Source organism: Ictidomys tridecemlineatus, chromosome 6, assembly GCF_052094955.1.
Source record: "Ictidomys tridecemlineatus isolate mIctTri1 chromosome 6, mIctTri1.hap1, whole genome shotgun sequence".
NCBI lineage: Eukaryota > Metazoa > Chordata > Mammalia > Rodentia > Sciuridae > Ictidomys > Ictidomys tridecemlineatus.
In genome coordinates this window covers 5,748,999-5,772,223 of record NC_135482.1, presented here as the reverse complement: position 1 = coordinate 5,772,223, position 23,225 = coordinate 5,748,999, and the positions used below count along the sequence as shown (strand labels likewise).

Below are 23,225 nucleotides of genomic sequence, written 5' to 3'. Positions count from 1 at the left end.
AATATATAAAGGTATAAAAATATAATACCATGGGGCTGGGGCCGTGGTTCAGCAGTATAACACTCGCCTAGCATGTGCGAGGCCTTGGGTTCGATCCTCAGCACCACATAAAAATAAATAAAATAAAGGTATTGGGTCCATCTACAACTAAATATATATAAAATAACATTATAAAGTACTGCAAAGATTCTAGCACCATGGAAATGCTTATCAGATGAAGAAGAGCAGCACATGAACTCACACCTATGCAATGATTACACTATCTAAAAATTAGGCATTCACTTAGGCCCAGACCAAAGGGAATGTCATGAAAAAATGAAAATCTTTTAACTGTCCATAGTGGGAGGACTGTGGGTGTATTTCTCTTATTTCTATTTTAAGTGATTTTTCTACACAAACATTTGTGTAGAAAAATCACTTAAAATTTCACTTATCTCATTATACCCCTTACACTACCTCAATAGCATCTCTGCTCTACCTGTTCCTACTGGCAGCAAAGCACTTCTATATCCAAGGGGAAGAAAAGGAGACACAGGAGACTCCACGAACCCAGAGACCAGAAGGAGAGGGAAGAACCTGCCAGGCAGAACCACATTCTAGGAATCCAGAGCCAACACTGAGTACACCCTTAGATATTGGCGCCCAAGTGGGTGTGCTCACAGAATCACTGGCTCCGAGCTATTTTTCAGAAATCAGGCCTAAAAACAGCTAAATTCCACCCCACAGTGGGCAGGCCTATTTTTAGACATATTCTCAAACAACCAAGAGGCTGAAGCATCCCATCAACTGCAAGCTTCTGTGACTCTACAGGGAAATGGCACAAATCTGCTCCTAGACAGGCAGAGAGGCTAGGCCCCATCCTGGCCCCAACCCACTCAAGGGCTACAGTCTTACACTCAGGAGCATCCCAAGATTACTTCCTATGACTACATCTGTGCAGTGCGAGGCAGCCCACAGTTCCCAGGCGGCAGGAGAAAGGTGAGGCCAGTGGCATCACAGGTGCTAGCTGGGATCCCTAGGGAAATTTTTAAATTGTTGTGCCTCAAGGCTTTTGAAATAGCACTGAATTTTCTTTCTCATTTAAAGGTTACATGAGTACACAATTTTAAATCTTTGCAGACAATAAACAAGGCTTCCCCTTATAGGCAAAAAGTATCTTTAAAAATTTTTTTCTTTCATATTTTTTTAGTTACCAATAGACCTTTATTTTATTTATTTACATGTGGTGCTGACAATCAAACCCAGGGCCTCACACATGGGAAGCAAGTGCTGTATCACTGAGCCACAACCCTGGCCCCAAAAAGTGTATTTCACTTTATAATTCATATAAATATAATTGAGTTAAAATTCGTTACCTACCAAGGACTAATCCAAAATAGAAGTAGGAAAAAGCTATATGATAAAAATTATAAACTTTATTGAAAGAGCCCAAGAAGAATTCAAAATGAGACAAACTAGAAGAACACAGTGTATCTAGACAAAATGGGCCATTATCATAAAGAAGTTTTCACAGATTAGTTTGTAAAACTCTGATTTCCAATCAGAATAAAGAAGTATTAGCACCTGGTATGGGGGCAAACACCTTTAATCCTAGCAACTTGAGAGGTTAAGGCAGGAGGATTGCAAATTTGGAGCCAATCTGGGCAACTTAGTGAGACCCTGTCTCATGAAAATAAAATTAGGGAAAAAAAAAAAAAGGCTAGGGATGTAGCTCAGTATTAGAGCATTTGCCTACATATACTTAACATATATGAGGGAAAAAAACTGAAATGTACAGCAAAGTTCAAGGTACTCATATAACCTCTAAAACAAGCTTGCCTAATTCAGTGTTGTGTATCACTTGCTACCATATCTACATATACCCAATGTCACTAGTGTTTCCTGATCAAGACATAAAGTCCCATTACCCCTAAATATTCCAGTGAAGAGTTCTAAAAACCAGGACACCCTCCTACAAAACCAGCATGCAAGTCTCCATATCAGGAAATCAATGCTGACATTGTACTACCATCTAACCCACAGGCCCCACCTGCATTCTGTCAATGGCCCCAACAAGGTCTTGTCTTCCTTTCTGGTCCACGATCCCATCCAGTTACATGTCTATAAGTGCCTGTTAATTTGCAGTAATTCCTAAATTCTCCTGACTTCCATGTCCCTGCCAGAGCCCAGTCTTTTCATTCTATAGGATGAATCCTGGCCTGAGATTAATCTGCATTTCCTCATGACAGACTCAGGTCATACCATGCTTTCCTGGAAGCAATACCACACTGAGGAGGGAACTGATAGCATCCTATCTGCCAGGGGTACTGTTAATCATATTTAATCAGTAAACATATTTAATATGTCTAACAGGTTTCTCCACTGCAATGCTATCATATTCCTCTTCATAACAACCATTTTGTTGGAGAAATTCTAAGATTTTGCCAATATCTTGTTCTTTGTAAAATATTAGCACCCATTGTTGTCGCCCAAAGGAATCCATCATTTTTATGATGGTTGCCAAAGAGTGATACTCTTTATCTGTTATTCCTTCTACATTTATTAACAGGTAGAGCTTGCTTCCTCATCTGACACTCAAATTGTTTCAGATTTGCCCAGTGGTGAAACCTCTTCGAACCAGCTTTGGTGTCCTTTTGACATGTTTCATTCTTTGAACAACTTTCCTACTTTCTGGCAAATGATGCTTCAGATTCACCTGGACCTTCCCTTCCCCAACCCTGGGACCAGCCACTTCTTCAAGAACATTTGGTTCCTTTAGAGGAACATAGTATTTAGAAACCAAGATCTAGATGTCACTGCTTCTAACAGAAAATATTATGCATAAACATAAACATTCCCTCCTACAACTACATGTAAGTAACTATGTTACATACATTATATGTATATATGCATGTAAATATATGTACATATATGTGTATATGTGTATGTATTGTATGCATGTATGTGTATATATATATATACACACACATATATAATACGTGTGTGTGTGTGTGTTTTAACTTATATATGTTAAAGACCATGAGTTCATGCTGGCACTTCCAATTCCAATCCCATACCTCAGGATTCTTCAGAGCCTTTCATCTTTCCATGTTTGTAATATCCTTCCTCAAACAGTAAGAAACTTATCTCCCATTATCTTCAATAAATATTATAGGCTTGTGCAACCAACTTATTTTGCTCAACATAACCAATCTCCCAAGCTCTTCAGCCTCATCTCATGTGCACCCACCATGTCACCTTTCCAGCAATGGCACCCCTAGCTGCCCGTCTGTCGCATACTTTCCATTAGGGTTTGATAAACTAATTTCACAGTTCATCTAAGGAAAAATCTAAGAAAATGTGTAAAATTAGTCAATAAAATCTGGAAAACTATAAAAGTCCAGAAGTATCTGCCCTACCATATATCAAAATGTCTTTCTAAATTATAATTAAAATAAATTAAAGCTGGATTAAGACTTGGGAGGCTGAAGCAGGAAGATCACAAGTTCAAGGTCAGCCTCAGCAACTTAGTGAGACCCTGTCTCAAGATAAAAAACAAAAAGGGTTGAGGATATGGCTCAGTGGTTAAGTGCTCCTGGATTCTACTCACATTACTAGAGAGAGAGAGAGAGAGAGAGAGAGAGAGAGAGAGAGAGAGAGAGAAATATTAAGGGGTGTTGGGATAACACATTGCCTTTTAGGGAGGAAAAATAATTACTAGATCCCAACTCACTACATCCATACAAATAAGCTCTAGGGGAATTAAAAAGAGCTACATATCACTCCCCCAAAATACATGGCAGTTTTAGAAGAAAGCACTCAATCCTAGGGACCAAGGTGATACACATAGAGTTTTGGGGCTTCTAACTGCCATTTCTTAATAAATAAAACCTGGGATTCTTGGAAAAATGGTTGATTTTCTGAGGTACAAAGTACAAGGAAAAATCTGTAACACTTCACTCTGCTGGACAGCCAGCATATGTGTTCAGCCCAATGGAGTCAGGGCCAAGCAGTCTGACCAGCCACTGGTAGCATGGCTCTGTAGGGGCAGGTACGTGTACACATGCAAGCATGTGTAGACTGAGTCAACAATGGAATTTTTCCAAACCAGCTCTCCAGCTATGGAGGAACAAGGAGAAATCTCAGTCACAACAAAGGTGGAAAGGCATGATGTTTGGGAAGGGTGTGTCTAGGAAGGGGGAAGAACATCAGTTAAGTTATAAGTTCCCAGATACCATTAGTCCCTGTGCTTTTCTGAATATTTGACATATTTTGTGGAAGTCAGAGAAAATACCAGTGTTCAGAGCATGGAATTCATTCCAGATCCTTTAGCTTCTGACACCAACAGAACTTCCACCTTCACCTCTCATTGGCCTCATCTCACACCTCCTGCTCCAGTGACACCAAACTTCTCTCCATTTCCCAAATGTGCTTCGTACCTCTAGGCCGCTGCCTAGGCTAGTCTGATGTCTGGAATAACCGTCTCTCAAAACCCTCCTTCAGTGAGGCCACCTCTTCTGTCCTGGTCTCGGTAGCTATTGGCAGCATGGACTCAACCCAGACAGTGTGAATCAAGTTCCACTCTGTGGGGGCCAAGATGGGAAGCTCCATGGCAGCCTGGCTTTGCTCTAGGCCTCGTAACCAGTGGACCTCCAGATCCAGGCTCTGTGCATGAAAAGCTTACCAGCTCTCACAGCACTGCTGAATAAGCACTGGTGAAAGACCATGAAGAAGTAAGATCCAAAGAGGAAGTGTGGACTTTATTAGAAGTCTTTGGGGCATTTTGAGCTGGAGATAACTGACAAACAGATGACAAACACTAGGTGAGCAGTGTTCTCTGTCCTTCACAGATGAAAATCCAATCTTCATGAACAGCACTCCATGAAATGCAGTGGACCCTATGTTCAATCGCCAGTACCGCCCCCCGCAAAAAAGTAAATTCAATAGAATAAAATGTCTGTGACTCACAGTGAGATGATGTGCAATAACTATTTGGTGAAACTTTTGCTTCAGTTCTGTGGGTCTGTGTGCATAAGTCAGTGTAGCACCATGCAGCATGTATTAAGTAGGCATTTGGTGTGGTCAAGAAAAGGTTTAAAATCTAGGATTTGGTATAAGATTGATGTTCAAATCACTCCACCACTAAGAGATTAAGAGGAAGAGAAGTCAAAAAAGAAGAATGAAAGGAAAGAATTTAAGTGGGGAAGAAGAAAACTAGGTGAGTAGATACACTGCACCCAGCGTGCTGGTGGAGGTCATGTACAATCAATCATCTTCTAGAAACCAGATTAAGCAACATATCAATTTTAAGATACAAAATAAAAATTAAAAGAAAATAAATAACTAGTTTTTTATTTTTAGAATAGTCTTTTTTTTTTTCATTTTTGTAGTTGTAGATGGACGGAATGCCTTTAATTTATTTATTTTTATGTGGTGCTAAGGATCAAACCCAGTGCCTCACCACAGGATAGGCAAGCGCTCCATCACTGAGCTACAGCCTCAACCCTAAACAACTAGTTTTTAAGTGGTTAAACTATGCGAGAAAACATAGTTTCATTAAATCTTAACTCTATGGTGTAATTAACTATTCTGCAATGAGCAAACTGAGGCTCAGAAAGCTTAACTAAACTCTCACAAGTTTACACAGCTGGTCATTGAAGAAGACAGGCTGGGGGATTGAAGCCCAGGTCTAACATAAGCATCCTCCCAACTTCTACTATGCTTCAGCCAAGTTTTAGGACTTCCCCAGAGCACCCAGCATGTCCCTTTGCAGCCTTGCCTTGTCCAAGCTGTTCCTACTGCCTAAGCAATATTGGCTTTATTAACATACCATTCACCTTAAAGTCCAGAGCAAATCCCAACACCTCCCTAGAGCAAGAACTGGAGCCAGCAGTTACTCTCAGTTACTTTTCCCTCAGCATGGAACCTTAGTTCTCCTTCAGACACACACAGCAAGCACTCAGAAGGTGGGTGAATTAAGTTGATGATACAAATTCTTCTTCTGACAAAAGCAAAGTTAACAGAAGAATATGGAAAGTTTGGGGATGGGGTAGAACTCAAGGTAGAATGCTTGTTTAGCATACAAAAGGCCCTGGGTTTTAGTCCCAGCATGAAACCCAAAATAAAAAATCCAAAAGGTTTAATTGGTGAAGGAAATTAATAGTTTGAAGGGGTTTCTATAATCCCTCCCTCATTCTCTGCTGGGAATCTTGCTTTTCACTGAAAACATAAGAGGTAGGTTGATTTTCACCTTTCCACAAAGTGGATAAACATAACAGATCACCACTTCTGACAAAAACTGCTTACTATTTAAAATGTAAATAATGCAAATCAAAAGGATTCTAAAAGGTTTTTTAAAGAGTTTTGATAATTACTTTCCAAAGGCTCTGAACCCTGAAAGAAAGTACTTAGGTTTGGTACAAACCTAAAAGTTATTTTACATACTGCTAAGCTCCAAGACATGTGGAACCAATGAATCAGATATGTGTAAAATTCAAAAAGCTCTTTTTAAGGAGCTGGGGTTGTGGGTCAGCAGTAGAACGCTTGCCTCACATGTGTGAGACCCTGGGTTCGATCCTCAGCACCACATAAAACAAATAAGTGAAATAAAGGTATTGTGTCCAACTACAACTAAAAATATATTTTTTTAAAAAGCTCTTTTTAATTCCAACTTGACCACATCTGAATTTACAAACAACACACACCCACAGTAAAATAAAAATGGGCAATAATCTCAAAGAAGAGGATGAAACAATGTGATCTTAATGCATCCTTGGCCTTCTTGGGCATAACAATGAGAGAAATGCAGTCAACCACAGCATTCAGACTTCATTTTAATGGAAGTACCAATACCATAGGTCAACCTGTCAAATGAAGCAATGGCAGAGCTGAGTTATCTATAGGTCTAGTCCACTCCAAATAAAAGCCAATGGGCCTTTTTACAGTTTATGGGTCTTGTCCGTATGGCTGGGGACACAGACATGGGAGGAATATCATCTGGATGATTAATTCCTGTGAAACAGGCTCTAAGAGTGAGGAGCTCACTCTAAACTTCACTGTTTCCTCAAACTCAACACAGCTCCAAAATATGTAAAAACCATGTTCTAAATCTTTTAAGAACATCTATAAGCCAAATCGACTTCTATAGTTATGCACTTAAAAATCAAAACTGAGGAGGCTGAGGGGGTAGCTCAGTGGCAGAGCACCTGCCTAGCATGTTTGAGATACTGGGTTCTATCCTTAGCACCACATTAAAAATAAGTAAATAAATAAAATAAAGGTATTGTGTCCATCTACAACTTAAATAATTTTTTTAAAAAAACCTGAAAATACAAAGTCCACATCTATACCTACTTCAAAGGATTGTTTCAAACAAAAATTCCAGCTCCAAACTAAGAAGAAATAGTCACCTCTGAGCATCCAAGAACAACATGTTGAGTTGGTAAATTCATGTGGGATTAGAAGATCCTAAACAAAAAGGCATCGCTGCCATGGCATGAGATCTGTGTAGAAGGCCTTGCCATAGACCCATCTACTTTTCCGTTTCAGCACAAGGCCAGCGCAAGGCGGGTGGAGGGCAGCCACAGCACAGCTGGGAGATGCCAAGTGCAACTATAGCACAAACCTCTGACAACTGTTTACTGTTTCTCCCCAGCAGAAGTGAGGAGCAGGGGACATAAAGCCCTCCTCACACACTCAACTGAGAACTTCTTTGACATGATGCTCTAGGGAGTCCTAAGCACTATTCTCTTTCCTAGTGTCAAGCAAGATGAAGAAAGAGACTAAGAAAATCAGGCTTAAAAAATCATCTGAGGCTGAGCATGGTGACACACACCTATAATCCCAGTGTCGCAGGGGGCTGAGACAGGAGAATCAGAAGATTCCAGGCCAGCCTCAGCAACTTAAGTTAAACTCTATCTCAAAATGAAAATTTTAAAAAAGGGCTGAGGATGTAACTCAGTGGTTAAGTGCCCCTGGATTCAATCCCCAATGTCAAAAATTACAACAACAACAACAACAAAAAATTAAAATTACCAAAAAAAAATCTGGATATATAATTTTATTTTAGTGAGCAAAACAGGCAATATGCTTTTATTTTAACAAGGTACAATTACTTCCTCTATGGAACTTGTTTTCTATTGATTCTCCTGGGTGATGCTCTAGAAAAAGTACTATATTTGGAATTGGGAAACCTAAGTTTAAATGCTTCCCAGTTTTGCCACTTTTTCTATGACGTGAACAATTTATAAGACCCACTTTTATCATTTGCAAAAATGAAGTTAGTATACGTTGCTGCCTCACAGAAATGTCCCACAATACATTTATAAACTTTCAATTACCATATACACTAACAGTGCCATTTGTACAACCACCCTTTCCCCCCCTCTCAGGTAAATGACACAACGGTCAAGAGATGAAGAACCAGAAAAAAAATTACAAAACAGGTTAACTATAAATCAAACAAAAATCAACAAAAATTAACCCTAAAAAAGATAATAAATAGTAAAAACACTCTGTGGCAGTTAACTTCCATGACATTCTCTAACGAGGAAAGCTCCTGTATCCTGGTATCTATAATCCATTCATGAAAGCGCAGCAAGTTCAAATCCTCATCAGGCTACTAATTCACAATCAAGACTGTAAACGGAGCACATTCTCAGTCTACATGGCAAGAGCCACAAGCCAGAGCCCAGCCCCTAGCATACACCCCACACACCCAGGGACAGTGGCCCTGCTTGCTGTCCCAGCCCTACTTGGGAGGCAGATGGCAAATGCAAGAATTTCTCTTTTCCTTCCCCAATCACTGACATGAAGTCAGCCAACACCCTAACCCCAATCGTTCTGAAATACACCCAGAGAACAAAAGGTCAGTGAGAAGATATTACCACCTTGGATTCTAGATCTGGAAAACACAACAGCCAAAAATCTGAAAATCAGGCATGTCCAAATTTTACAATTGGTAATAATAGCTAAATGATATCTAGTGAATACTTTGAGTCAGGAAATGTTTTAAAAGCTCTAGTTATTACTTTAACTGGCACAATCACTCTATGAAGTAAATACAATCAATATTATCAATTTCTGAACAAGGAAATAGGCACAGGAAAGTTATTTGCTCAGGGTCATACTGCTAGTAAGTGGCAGACCTGGGAGTTAAAGAGGCAGCCACCAGGCATGGTAGCACACTCCTGTAATTCTAGCTACTTCAGAGGCTGAGGCAGGAGGACTATGAGTTTGAGGCCAGCTTCTGCAACTTAATGAGTCCTGTCTCAAAACTTTAAGAAGGGCTGGGGGGGCTGGGGGTGTGGCTCAAGCAGTGGCGCGCTCGCCTGGCATGCGTGCGGACCGGGTTCGATCCTCAGTACCACATACAAACAAAGATGTTGTGTCCGCCGAAGACTAAAAAATAAATATTAAAAAAAAAAGAAGGGCTGGGGATGTAGCTCAATGGTAGGTAGAGCACTTGCCTAGCAAATGCTACACACTGCATCTAATCCCCAGTGTTACGTGGGTGGGGGGGAATGGAGGCAGCTGGCCACCAACTGACACTACACTACAGGCCACGTGGTTTACCTGACCAGTTAGCCAAGCTTCTACTCAGTGTCACACTAAGAGAAAATAGTATATTCTGTCATCTATGATCACTTGTTTTGAAGTTAATGTTAGAATAATGTAAATCCATGAAAATAAAAGCCCACTTTCTGCTTTCAACAGCAGACTAAACAATTTGACAATACATAAACAAAATGTAAATATGTATTTTTAAGAATATAGAAAAAGCTAACAAGATAGTAGTGATTTACCAAGTAAATACCCTAGAAAAAATGGAAATTCAAAGCAGGAGGCATGATAGGGAAAGGGGGAAATTGCTGTTTGGCTAGACGTGGTCAGGAAGGTCCAACACATAAGGGTGAGCTGCAAGTCCCATGAACTCAGCTTCAAATCATCTGGCACCTGAAGAAACATATCCACCCCACACCTCTGTTTCTATAAATAATGCTTCCACTGTTGTGTCCCCTCAAAACTTCAGTACTACAGTACAAATGCAGACAGGCAACCGGGTGGAAGAGGACCTGGCTGAGGTGAGGACCTCGTTGAGGTAAGCATTCACACACAAACCTGCTCCCATGTGGGACAGTCCACATTGAAGGGAGCAAGGACTGCATATATCAACATGTGAGTGTGAAATAGACCCTTTCAGAAGCAGAGCTCCTCTGAGGTTTCAGGATAGTTTCAGGGTCATCTGGCAGTGCTCCTGTGATTCTGGACTTGGACTACAACTGTCAAACTAAAACACAAGAGCATAATAGATGACTTACATCTCTCCCCCTTAGGAATAAAGTAACTTACAAATTTGTATGAATGGTGGAGCTAACTCTCAAAACTTATTTTTTACAGATGTCTGTGAAGTTTTGAAGGGAAGAAGTGCAATGGCTAAATAAAAATATGAGCACATGATGAATTTCAAAATTATTCAAAATTTCTTCTAGCCCTGGGATTCCACTACTGCCTAAAACTTCATAACTTACTTATTTTTAAACTAACTTATTCAAATAATACTAACAGAAAAGAACTCTGATTTCCTAGATAATGCAAATCATATAGCATCTGATATTTGATAAGGGTTGAGTATTCAGAAAATATAGAGAACTCTCACAAAAAGACAACCCAATTTTAAAAATGGGAAAAGGACTTTAATAAATTCTCTGAAGATATGGAAATCACCAACAAGTACATGAAAAGATGCTCAATATCATTAGTTATTATAAAAACGCAAATCAATACCACAATATGATATCACTTGACACTCCACTAGGATAGACATAATCAAAAAATGAAAAATTACAAGTGCTGGTAAGGATGTGAAGCAATTAAAATTCTCACACATAGCTGGTGGGAATGTTAAATAATGCATTCACTTTGGAAAGCAATTTAGCAATTCCTCAAAAGGTAAAGTGCTACCAAGTGACCAGCAATTCTGCCCCAGGTACATACCCCAAAGAATTAAAACCTGAAGCTCGAAACAGATACTTGTATGCCAATGTCCACTGTAACACTATTCAAAATATCCAAAAGGCAGAAATGATCCAAGTGTTTGTCAACAGATAATAAACAAATTTGGTCTACAGCACACATACAATGCAGTATTACTGAGCTATAAAAGGGGATAAACATTTTTGGTACATGCTACAACATGAATGAACCTTGAAGAAATCTTGAAAATATTATGCCAAGTGAAATAAGCCAGAGACAAAGGGACAAAATATTATATGATTCTGTTTATATGACAGATCTAGAACAGGCAAATTCATAGAGACAGAAAACAGATTAGAGGTTTCAAAGGCCTGAGGGAGAAGGAAATGGGAAGTTACTGATTAATGGGTACAGTTTCTGTTTGGGATGATTCGAATGTTTTAAAAAATAGTGATGATGGTAGCAAACACTGAGTATAATCAGTGCCACTTATTGTACACTTAAAAATGGCTAAAATGTCATTTTTTTTTTTAAAAAAAGAGGGAAAAAAGTAAATGTATAGCCACTTCAAAAGACAGGTTGGCAGCTTCCCATGAAGCTTAGTCTTCTCATCTCAATCCAGCAATCACACTTCTAATTATTTACTCAAATGAGTTAAACATTTACGTGAACACAAAAACTTGCAGGTTGATATTAACAGCAGCCTCATTTTAACTGCCAAAAATTCTAAGCAACTGAGATGTCCTTCAATAGGCAAGGGGATAAATTCTGGTACAGTCATACAACAAAACATTATCTCATGATACTTCAAAAAAGCTTGTCTGGAAAGGCTGTATATAGTACTATCCTAATTATGAGGTTCTGAAGAAGGCAAAACTGTACAGACAGTAAAAAGACCAGTGGCTTCCAAGAGTCCATGAGGAGAGAGAGGAGTATGAAGAGGTGGAAAGCACAGGGGACTTTAGGATAGTCAGTTCCTCTGTGTGATACTGTACTGATGAATTCACCAAATTATGTGTCCATAAAACTCAAATTATGTGGGCTGGGGTTGTGGCTCAGTGGTAAAGCACTTGTCGAGCACATGTGAGGCACTGGGTTTGATTCTCAACACCACATAAAAAAATAAAGGTACTATGTCCATCTACAACTAAAAATATTTTTTAAAAAACCTCACATAATGTATGCCAGAGTGAACTCAAGGATCAACTATAGAATTTCATTAATAATAAAATAACAAGGACTGGGCTTGTGGCTCTGCTGTAGAGCGCTCGCCTAGCACGTGCAAGGCCCTGGGTTCAATCCTCAGCACCATATAAAAAGAAATAAGTAAAATAAAGGTATTGTGTCCAACTGCAACTAAAAAAATAAATAAATATTTTAAAAAATAATAAAGTAACAAGCTGGATGTGGTGGTACACGCTTGTAATCCCAGCAACTCGGGAGACTGAGGCAGGAGGATCACAAGTTCAAGAGCCACCTCAGCAATTTAGCAAGGCCTTACAACTTAGCAAGACCCTATCACAAAATAAAAAATAAAAAAGGGCTGAGAATGTGGCTCACTGGTTAATGGCCTTTGGGTTCAATCCCTAGAACCAAAATACTAATACTACTAATAATATATCAATAACTTATTTTTCAATTACAGCAAATATACCACTCTAATGTGAGAGATTAACAGGGGAAACTGATTGGGGACAGTGGTATATATAGTAATTTCCTGTACCTCTCATTTTTTTTCTGTGAACCTAAAATTGCTCTAGAAAAATCTATTAATTAATAAGGGTGTGTGCTGGGGACAGCCCTTTTTTATATTTTATTTAGAGACAGGGTCTCACTTAGTTGCTTAGGGCCTTGCTAAGTTGCTGAGGCTGGGTTTGAACTGTGATCCTCCTGCCTCAGCCTCCCAATCTGCTAGGATAACAGGTATACCACCACTCACAGCTTCATTAATTTTTAATAAGAAATCCATATACTGCTTGGACATGGTGACCCATCTGTAATCCCAGCAATTCAGGAGGCTGAGATAGGAAGATCATAAGTTTGAAGTCAGCCTCAGCAATTTAGCAAGGCCCTAAGCAACTGAGAGAGACCCTGTCTCAAAATAAAAAATAAAAAGGGCTGGGGTTGGGGCTGGGCTGGGGTTGTAGCTCAATGGTAGAGTCCTTGCCTAGCATGCATGAGGCACTGGGTTCGATCCTCAGCACCACATACAAAAAATAAAGATATTGTGTCCACCTAAAACTAAAAAATAAATATTAAAAAACAAACAAAAAAGCTGGGGATGTGATTTAGTGGTAAAGCATCACTGGGCTCAATCCCTAGTACAAAAAAAGAGTTAACAATATCAGGGAACAAAACCTCACAAAACCACAACAAATATACACATTTTTAGTAGCACTATTCAAAACAGTCAAAAGGCAGAAACAGGGGCTGCAGTTGTGGCTCAGTGGTAGAGTACTTGTCTATCACACAAGGGTCACCAGGTTCAATCCTCAGCACCTTATAAAAATAAATACATAAAGGTATTGTGTCCATCTACAACTAAAAACTATATTTAAAAATTAATCAAAAAAGGCAGAAACAACTGAAAAGTCGATTGACAAATAAACAGATTGTGCTAGTATTCAGCCATAACCAGGAATTAAGTATTTATCCATGCCACAAAGTGGAGGAATCTCAAAAGCACCATGTAGGGGGTGGAGTGCAGCTCAGTGGTAGAGTGCTTGCCCAACATGCACAGTTCATGGGTTCAATCCTCAGCATTGCCAAAAAATAATAATAATAATAATTATAAAAATAAACAAGGAAAAAAAGGCACTATGCTAAGTGGATGAAACCAGATACGAAAGATCATATACTGTATGATATCATTTATCTGAAATATCCAATATAAATTAGTCCATAGAAAAAGTAGGCAGATTGGTAGTTGTTGGGATCTGGGAAGAGGGTAATGGATACCAGATTTATTTTGGGGATGATGAAAATGTTTTGGAACACGACAGAGGTTGTGGGTGTACAACACTGTGAATATACTTAAATGCCACCGAATTTTTCAATTAAAAATGGTTAATTTTGTTATGTAAATTTCACATTATTTAAAAAAATGGGGGGGGGAATCTCACATCACTAATCCCTAACTGTAAGAACCCAGGACACCCAAAGTGAGTAATTTCATTTCTTGGTCTCCCCTTGACTCACCTCCCTTACTCCTAGCTCACGCTCAAGGCAGTCAATCTTAGTCCTGACCCTAAAACGACCTCCTCCTGCATGATGCCAACCTGTCTCCCACCTGCTGATATCACTGGCTCTAACACTTGGACCTTTTGTGGCATTAACTGAGGCTCCCTAGTGCCTTCCCTCCTCCGTGGCCAAGTTCTTGCAACATATTGTCATGATCTAGTGGTTGTTTCTCCTTGCTGTACTTTGAAGATCCTAAAGACAAGTGCTGGAGCTCTTCCCTGAACTTAATTTTTTTTTTTAATGTGGGTATGTACTGTTTAAGGATTTTTTTAAATTGCTGATGGACCTTTACTTTATTCATTTATTTATATGCAATACCCAGAAATTAACCCAATGCCTCACACATGCAAGGCAAATGCTCTACCACTGTGCCACAACCCCAGCCCTTCCCTGAGCTCTTTATCTGGTGGTTTCCCTATTCAGTTTCTTGCCTTCTCCTCCAAAACACAAGACCCCCTATACTTAATTCTTTATCTATATAAGGTTCTTGATCACTAAAACAATCCTTGGATAAGAACAAGTCTTTCTTGTGCCAAATCTAAACACAATACATTTGATCAATCAATTTTTATACTTGTTCTTTTCTACCCAAAAAAATATTCAGGAAGCCAAAGCAGGAAGATTGCAAGATCCAGGGTGGCCTGGGTAACTCAGTGAGATCCAGTCTCAAAATGAAAAATAAAAAGGGCTGAGGATGTGGCTCAATGGTAGAGCACCCTGAGATCATCCCCAGGGCTAGAATGAATGGATATTCCATTTGCTCGTGTGCTCAATGTACTGCAGAGGACTCAGGAAGGAGGGCAAGAATACATCCAAGAAAGGTATCACAAAAAAAAAGAAAACTGAGCTGAGGATGTAGCTCAGTGGTGGGGCACTTACCTAGCACGCATGAAGCCCTAAATTTAATCCTTAGTGGGGGGGGGGGGGAGATTAGCAAAACCTAAGAAAATTACAAATGAAAGAAACTCCTGATTGAGAAAATATTGTTTCACAGAAAAAGAACATTTGAAAAAGGCCTTTTAAGGTAACAGTCTCAAGAAATGGTAAATGGGAAAAAAGGACAGGGACCCCCCCCTCCCCCGCAATATAGGAATGGGGACACAGCTGCAGTGGAGGACACATGAGAGGAAACTGGGAAATGACTGCAGAGGCAGGGCAGAATCTTCCTGTGCAATCCTGAACACCGAGGTGAAGCAACTGCATTTCCAATTCACAAATACAGCAAGACCCTCTGGCAGAGGTCAGGAAAAAAATCAGAGACTAAGAAATTTTCTATTTATGAGGTTGCAAGAACAGCTCAGGCAGGTCTATCACCATGCCTGTCCAAACCACTTCCAACCTACTTTCACAGCAGCTATGACTTCTCTCACACACACAAGGTTCCTTGGCATCTCCACAAGGTATCCCTCTTCAACACCCTCACTTAAACCACTGCCTATGGTTGGGTGCAGGGGTAAAGCCTGAGGCAAAAGGAACACATATTTGAGGCTAGCCTGGGCAACTTAGCAAGATCCTGTATCAAAACAGAAAATAAGGATGGGGATGTAGCTAACCAAACCACATACCCAACACTATCTTTTTTTTGAAAATTTTTTTAATATTTATTTTTTTTTAGTTCTCGGCAGATACAACATCTTTGTTGGTATGTGGTGCTGAGGATCGAACCCGGGGCCGCACGCATGCCAGGTGAGCGCGCTACCGCTTGAGCCACATCCCCAACATTATCTTAAAGCAAAAAACAAAAAAAAAGTCCTATGAAACTGATTATAAGCTAATATTATAGAAGATATAACCTTACAGTACATATTCTTTTTTTTTTTTTTTTTTTGGCGGGGTCGGGGTAGGGATTGAACCCAGGGGTACTCAACCACTGAGCCACATCCGCCGCCCTATTTTGTATTTCATTTAGAGATAGGGTCTCAGTGGGCTGCTTAGTGCCTGGAAGTTGCTGAAGCTGGCTTGAACTCACAATTCTCCTGTCTCAGTCTCCCAAGCCACTAGCATTACAGGTGTGCACCACTGCACCCAACTTATGGTACATATTCTTCACAATAAATATGTTATTTTTCACTGTGTGCCAGGCACTGCTCTGGGCAACAAGAATAAAGAAGGCAAGGCTTTCATCCAATGGGGCCTACATTTTAGTGGCAGAAACAGATAAAAACCTCAGAAGAATGCTATGAAGAAGAGAAGAGAAGGAAGACCTTTCTGTGCATGCAAAAGCAAATAGTCATGTGATGTGTATTTTTTTTTTTTTTTTACACATTTTACATTAGAAAAGAGAAACAGGGTTTGATGTTGGTGGTGGTGGTGCTGCTGCTGCTGGTGACTGAACCCAGGGCTTCGTGCATGCTAGGCAAGCACTCTATCAACTGAGCTATTTCCCCAGCCTCCAGAAACAGGTTTTGAAGTCACACAGAGCTAAGTTCCAGCCCTGGCTCTATCACCTTGTGGCTGAGTGATCTCTCCTAAATTACCAAATCTATTCCTTTAATCCCCATTTTACAGATAATGTATTGACTTTGTTATGGGGCTATTTTATAAGAATTACATAAAAAACACTATGCCTAGCACTTGGTATGAGATCTATAAATATTAGCCACTGATTTATTACATTAGTGGTTTAATACTAGATAGAAGTTAGCATAAACTATCTGAAACAAATATGGTCTCCCTTTGTATGTACAGAGGATTAGTTCCAGGACCCCCACAAATACCAAAGTCTATGAATGCTCAAGTCCCTTACATAACAAGATGCAGAATTTGTATAATTTACACAGATCCCTCTGAATACTTTAAATCATCCCTAGATTACTTATAATACCTAACACAATGTAAATGCTTTGCAAATAGTAGTTATGCTGTAATTTTTAGGGAATAATATGGGGGAAAATGTTGATATATGTTCAGTGCAGATGCTTTAGAAAAAAAAATATTTTTTTTTGGTAGATTTTAAAAACATGGTTAAATCGGTGGATATGGAATCTACCAGTACAGAGGGCTAGCTGGGAGACATACCACTTCCAAAGTGAAAACTGGAAAAAATTTTGTGAAACAATATTATGAATGAATCACCTTCATGCTGGGCATGGTGGCACACAACTGTAATCCCAGTGACTCAAGAGCTGAGATAGAAGGATTCTAAGTTGGAGGCCAGCCTTAGCAACTTAGGGAGATCTTCAGCAACTTAGTAAAAACCTTTCTCAAAATAAGAGATAAAAAAAGGCTGGAGCACACACCTGTTATCCCAGTGGCTCAGGAGGCTGAGACGAGTCTCAGCAAAAGCAAGGTGCTAAGCAATTCATTGAGACCTTCTAATAAAATACAAAATAGGGTTGGGGATGTGGCTCAGTGGTAGAGTGCCCCTGGATTCAATCCCCAATAACCCCTTATCCCCACCCCCCCAAAAAGGAATCACCTTCATCCACACACAAGATGGTTCTACAAGCTGGTTTAACCAAAGCACAAGGCGAACAACTGTGATTTTTTTTTTTTTTTTAATGCTGGGGATTGAACCCAAGGCCATGTGCATACAAGGCAAGCACTCTACCTACTGAGCTATATCCCCAGCCCCAACTGTGAAATATTTTAACATATACAATTCATTTTCATAACTATTTCAGCAAAATAATTTTTCATATGATCATTTTTAACTCTAGAATAAAATACTGTTATAATAGTATTTTTTTTCCCAATTTAGTAGAGTCAATGTTGGACACAAAAAACATTAAGAGGTATATATTTTAGTAGGGCTAATAAGGTAAACCAAGTCAACAAGAGAAACAAGAACTAAGTCTATTGGTTTATAGATTGAAAACAACATTTTCCATTTTCCTATTCTTGTATGGCTTAATTCAGAATGAACTAAAGCAGAAAACATTAGTTCATTCTTCCTTAGAAACCTACATCATCTATTAATTTGCTAATGAAATCAGATATATGACTTCTACATGATCAATGTTGTGACTTTACATTAGCAGAGACACTTCTTGAATTGTATTATCTTTGGGTTCCTGGAAGAGAATTTCCCAGTGAACTAAGGAAGCTTCTTCAGCAAGATATAGATGAATCAGTATCAAATATTAAGAATACTACTGAATAATAATAATAGAATCTGTTAAGAAATGTTTATTAAACTTCTCTAAAAGGTATTACATACAAATGTTAGCTATAATAATTGGAATTCAATTCCAATACATCTTAAATACAGGCATATGAAAAACCAAAAGCAACAATAAAAGAAATCTAATTTATATAGAGATTTCTGTTGAAATCTTAAAAGTCTAATATTTTGATTTTGAAAATTTTTTTTTTAAAACCAGAAAACAGTAAGTAGAACCAGAAAACCCACGGAACTCTTTAATGGCACATTCCTTCAAAAGCTGGCAGCAAAATTCCACTTCATTTATTGCTTCACTCAAAAAGTACTCACTGAGGGCTGGGGTTGTGGCTCAGCAGTAGAGCGCTCACCTAGCACGTGTGAGGCCCTGGGTTCAATCCTCAGCACCACATAAAAATAAATAAAATAAAGATATTGTGTCCAACTACAACTAAAAATTTTTTTTAAAAAAGGTACTCACTAAAGGCTGAGGTTGTGATAGAACGCTTGCCTAGCACATGTGAGGCACTGGGTTCAATCTTCAGCATCACATAAAAATAAATAAATTAAGATATTGTGTCTATATACAACAACAACAGCAAAAAAGGTACTTGCTGAACACTACTACATACCCAGGACTGTTAGATGCTGAGTATACCATGGGGAGCAGAACAGTACTTGCCCCCTACAGCTGAGGTTCTTGCAGACAGGTCCTAGGACAGCATTTCTAGGCTCCCTTTTGCTCTTTCTACAATCCAAAAACAAACTCTTCCCCTTCAAAAAGGCCACAAACTTACTCAGCAAGTTATTTTCCAGTTCATTCAAATTAAACACAGAATTGCACTAAGTACAGGTTAAAGGCAGAGTCCAAAGCCAGGGTGCCCCATTCCAAATGCTGGTTCTGCTCCTACTTGGGTGTGGCCTTCATCTAGTCACTCAACCTTTTCTATTCAGTTTTCTCATCTGAAAAACAGAAAACATTATCTCTTATTTTTTTTGAATGAGTTAATATTTGTCAAGTGTTTAGAACAATGCCTATCACCCTGATCTTTATTATATAAAGATTATTTGTTACAAACTATTGAAGCTTTTGGTAAATATGCTACATTGTTTAGGGAATATCTATCCATCTGTTTTGGTAACAAAGCAGCTGATCTCCCCAATTTCCTGGAAGTCCATTTTATTTAAACCAATTGCTACATTTTGGATTCTTCTTATATAGATTAGGGCTTTGGGCATGGGAAAACAAAACTAGAAAGAGGCAAAGATCATCAGTTCCTTATTTGGTTCCAGCACTCCCTTTCCTTTCCATGACCAGTCCTTCTCACAGTCAGAACCTTCTCTCAACTGTAATGTCACACCCCCCTTCACAAAATTTCACTCCATTTATGAGAGTCAAGTGTCCAGGTTTAAAGCCTATCACCAAGCTATTCACCTCACTCCACTTGGGCCATGTTCCCTTTTGACCTCCACTGCCTGTCATCTTTAGAATCCCCAACCCAAAAGCCCATACTTGGCTATGCAATATGTCACACACTTTTTGAGTCTTGGCCTTTTTTTTTTTTGCCAATGGGCCTTTATTTTATTTATTTATACGCGGTGCCAAGAATGGAACCCAGTACCTCACACATGCTAAGCAAGCGGCTCTACCACTGAGCCACAACCCCAGCCCCTTGCGCCTTGGCTCTTGATGGACCTATCCTTGGAATTCTCCTTCCTTCATCCTCCCACCTGGCTCTTTCCCATCTATTCTTCAAGGCCTACACAAATGTCCCCTCCTCTTCAGCCTTCTGTTATTCTTACTCTTTCCTGGTTCTACTACTCCATCTCTGGCTACACCACTGTTATAGCCGCAAGATCCATTAAAGATTTTACAAATGTAAATTTTCTGACTGAGTCTCCCACAGACATTGACTCTAGGGAAAGGGAAGATATTAATTTTGGTTTGCCTTGTGCCTAAAGCATGGTACCTCCTTAGCAATCTTGTTTGAACCAAAATATTCTATTTATGCATTTCCTTCCCACAGGCTTCAGGGGAAACCAACTTCTAGCACATGAGCTGGTCAATATAGTGTTTTTGTTTTGTTCTGTTTAAGAGACATTTAATCACTGATGTAGATGACAACATTCTTCAAAAAATTTCCCATGGTGTATGCTATAACTTAAGTCCACGTCTACAAAGTCTTCAACCAAACAAGATGAAAAATCTACCTATTTTATTACATTAATTTTTTGTGGTGCCAGGGATCAAACCAGGAAAGAGAATGTGTGTTCTACCAGTGAGCTATCACCCAAGCCCCCCCCCCATTATGTTTAAACTCTTATCAATGGGGAAACATACACAGAGAGAACTAATTTCAATGTAAACTACACTTTTTCCATTATGTCTGTTCACAAATGTACAGGTACTTGTAAATCTGTTTAGGTTCATTTACACTGATTGTGCATGTCGAGTTTATGGGAATCATCTTGCTGGATTTTTCTTTTTCTTTTTTTTTTTTTTTTTGGTACTAGGGACTGAACCCAGAAGTGCTTAACCACTGAACCACATCCTCAGCCCTTTTTTATATTTTATTTAGAGTCAGGTTCTTGACAAATTGTTCAGGACCTTGCTAACTTGCTGAGTTTGGCTTTGAACTTGGGATTCTCCTGCCTCAGCCTCCTGAGCTGCTGGGATTAAGGTATGCACCCCCACACCCAGCATTTGCTGGAATCTTGAGGGCATATTCCCTATACATCTGCTATTAAGTAGGAATTATTAAACATAAATAAGTCTATGCTATTCTAAAATTCTCTAGGAGAAATTCCCAGTGTTCCTTATGAGGCAAGGAGTTCTCCATTTTCTTCACCTAAATCACCAATACTCCCTGACATCTGCTGTTACTTTTCAGAGTGGAGGAACAGCTGACTATTGTTCCTTAACATACTCTAAGACCAAGATTCCCACCAACTCATTGCTTAGAATACTTTATCAGGATAAATTAACTTAGTTCTTTGGCTTATAGTCCCTCAGAGCTACATCCCAGCCCTTTTCATTTTTATTTTGAGACAGGTTCTCACTAAGTTGCTGGGGCTGGCCTCAAATTTGCAACCCTCCTTCCTCTACCTCCAGAATCACTGGGATTACAGGTATGCACCACTGTGTTTGGCTCTTTATCGATTTCAATTGCTCTTAGGAACACTTCACAAGTTTTCTACAACAAAATCCAAATTCAAAATTACTTTAATATCTACTATGTGAAAGAGCATGTTGGCCATCTAAGAATACACAAGCATGGTACAACAGAGACATTTTCTGTATCAATTGTAACATACAACCTGCACTAATATGGTTAAAGACCCACAGAGGGTAGGGGATTCTAGAGAAGAGGCTCATAAGCAAAATGGTGCCCTTACTCTCAATGCACTGACAGGCAACAAATGAGATACTGGGGCTATAAAATAAAGCAATGTAGAGGGCTGGGTTTGTAGCTCAGTGGTAGAGCACTTGACTAGCATGTGTGAGGCACTGATGAATAAGAGTTCATCACCATTGTCAAGATGGAAGAAAAAAAAAGAGTTCATCAAAACTGGAAAAAAATTTAAAAATAAAATAAAATAATAAAGCAAAACATGGGCTGGGGTTGTGGCTCAGCGGTAGAGCACTTGCCTAGCATGTGCAAGGCCCTGGGTTTGATCCTCAGCACCACATAAAAATAAAGGTATTGTGTCCAACTACAACTAAAAAATAAATATATATATATGTATATATATATATATTTTTTTTTTTAAATAAAGCAAAACAACTCTAACCAGAAGGACCTCAAAGCCTGGTCAAACAGTATATGAAAGTATTTTCTGAGATACTTCAGTAAAAATAATAATTAATTAATTAATGTAGATACCCCAGAGATAATACAAGAAGAGATATTCCAGCTGGAGCTGGGAAGAGGATGATCCTCACACGCTGCCCAAGCCCCAGGATGCCTCTGCAGATCTGGGGGCAGCCCAGCACTGAGGGGATGACTACTCCCCACTTATTCTGCTATTCTGACAACACAACACATTGCATCTACCTGCACAGTAAATGCTATGTAAGTATTTGTTAAATAAAACATGAAGGTCACTAGTCTAATAATGAATGGGGATGGCAGATGTGTGAATTGGGGTGGGGTATGAGATTGCCAGACACAAGTAGGAGAAGCTGAGTCCAAATCACTGAAATCCAAATCACTGAGTCCGTCGACAGCTCTCATTCCATCACCATCATCCTTAGTGACTTCACTCAAGTCAACAGGTCTGGCCCAGGTGTGTCCAATACTGCTGTAGACATTAAATATGCAGAAGTGAACAAGAAAAGCTCAGTCTTAGAGGCGGCAAACAAATTCCTAAAGGTGATCAGTTTCTCTAAAAATCCCAGGAGGTAGAAAACTCATCTTAACCACTTTTTACTTTCCTCCTCCAATTTTTTTCCTTAGTCAGCTCCATCTGCTGCCACAGCAATTTCTTCAAAACTTCCAGCTCTGCCTTCCTCTGTTCCTCAGTAGGACCTTCCCAGCACATACAACAGCCGTCCTCACCAACCTGCCACCAAGTGCACCATTTTCCACCCACACTTTGGCTTGCCTTGAGAAGAGAATCTTAAAATCCAATGCCAACTTCCCTGGATCACCCTGAGTTCCCTGGAAGATCCTCAATGCAGCACTCTCTTGCATCTCAATGCTGTCCTCTGTGCTGATTCCTTTCCATCAGGATTTACACATGCTCTTCTTCTGACCCCTTCTCCCTGCAGCATTTTTTTTTTTTTTTTTTTTTTTTTTTTACTTTTCTTCAACTGCCAGATTTGGGGAAGGTTGGACTCCAACCTTACTGCCTCCATCTCTGCACTGCACGTTCTCATCAGCACACAGCAATCTGGCTCTGGTCTCCTCTCCTCCCCAGAAGATGCTTCCTC

The 23,225-nt window shown here is 39.4% G+C and overlaps 1 protein-coding gene across 11 annotated transcripts in view; it reads right to left on the bottom strand.

Annotated features, from left to right (window-relative positions):
- Positions 1-23,225, bottom strand: part of Tcf20 (transcription factor 20) — a 174,504-nt gene that overhangs the window by 59,896 nt on the left and 91,383 nt on the right. For 3 of the 11 annotated variants that reach the window (XM_078052631.1, XM_078052629.1, XM_078052630.1), the window contains exon 2: positions 19,090-19,255. The exons of the other annotated variants lie outside the window; for them this stretch is intronic. The gene's annotated coding sequence lies outside the window, so the exon portion shown is untranslated. The remainder of the gene's footprint in view (positions 1-19,089; positions 19,256-23,225) is intronic. 11 annotated transcript variants of the gene reach the window in all.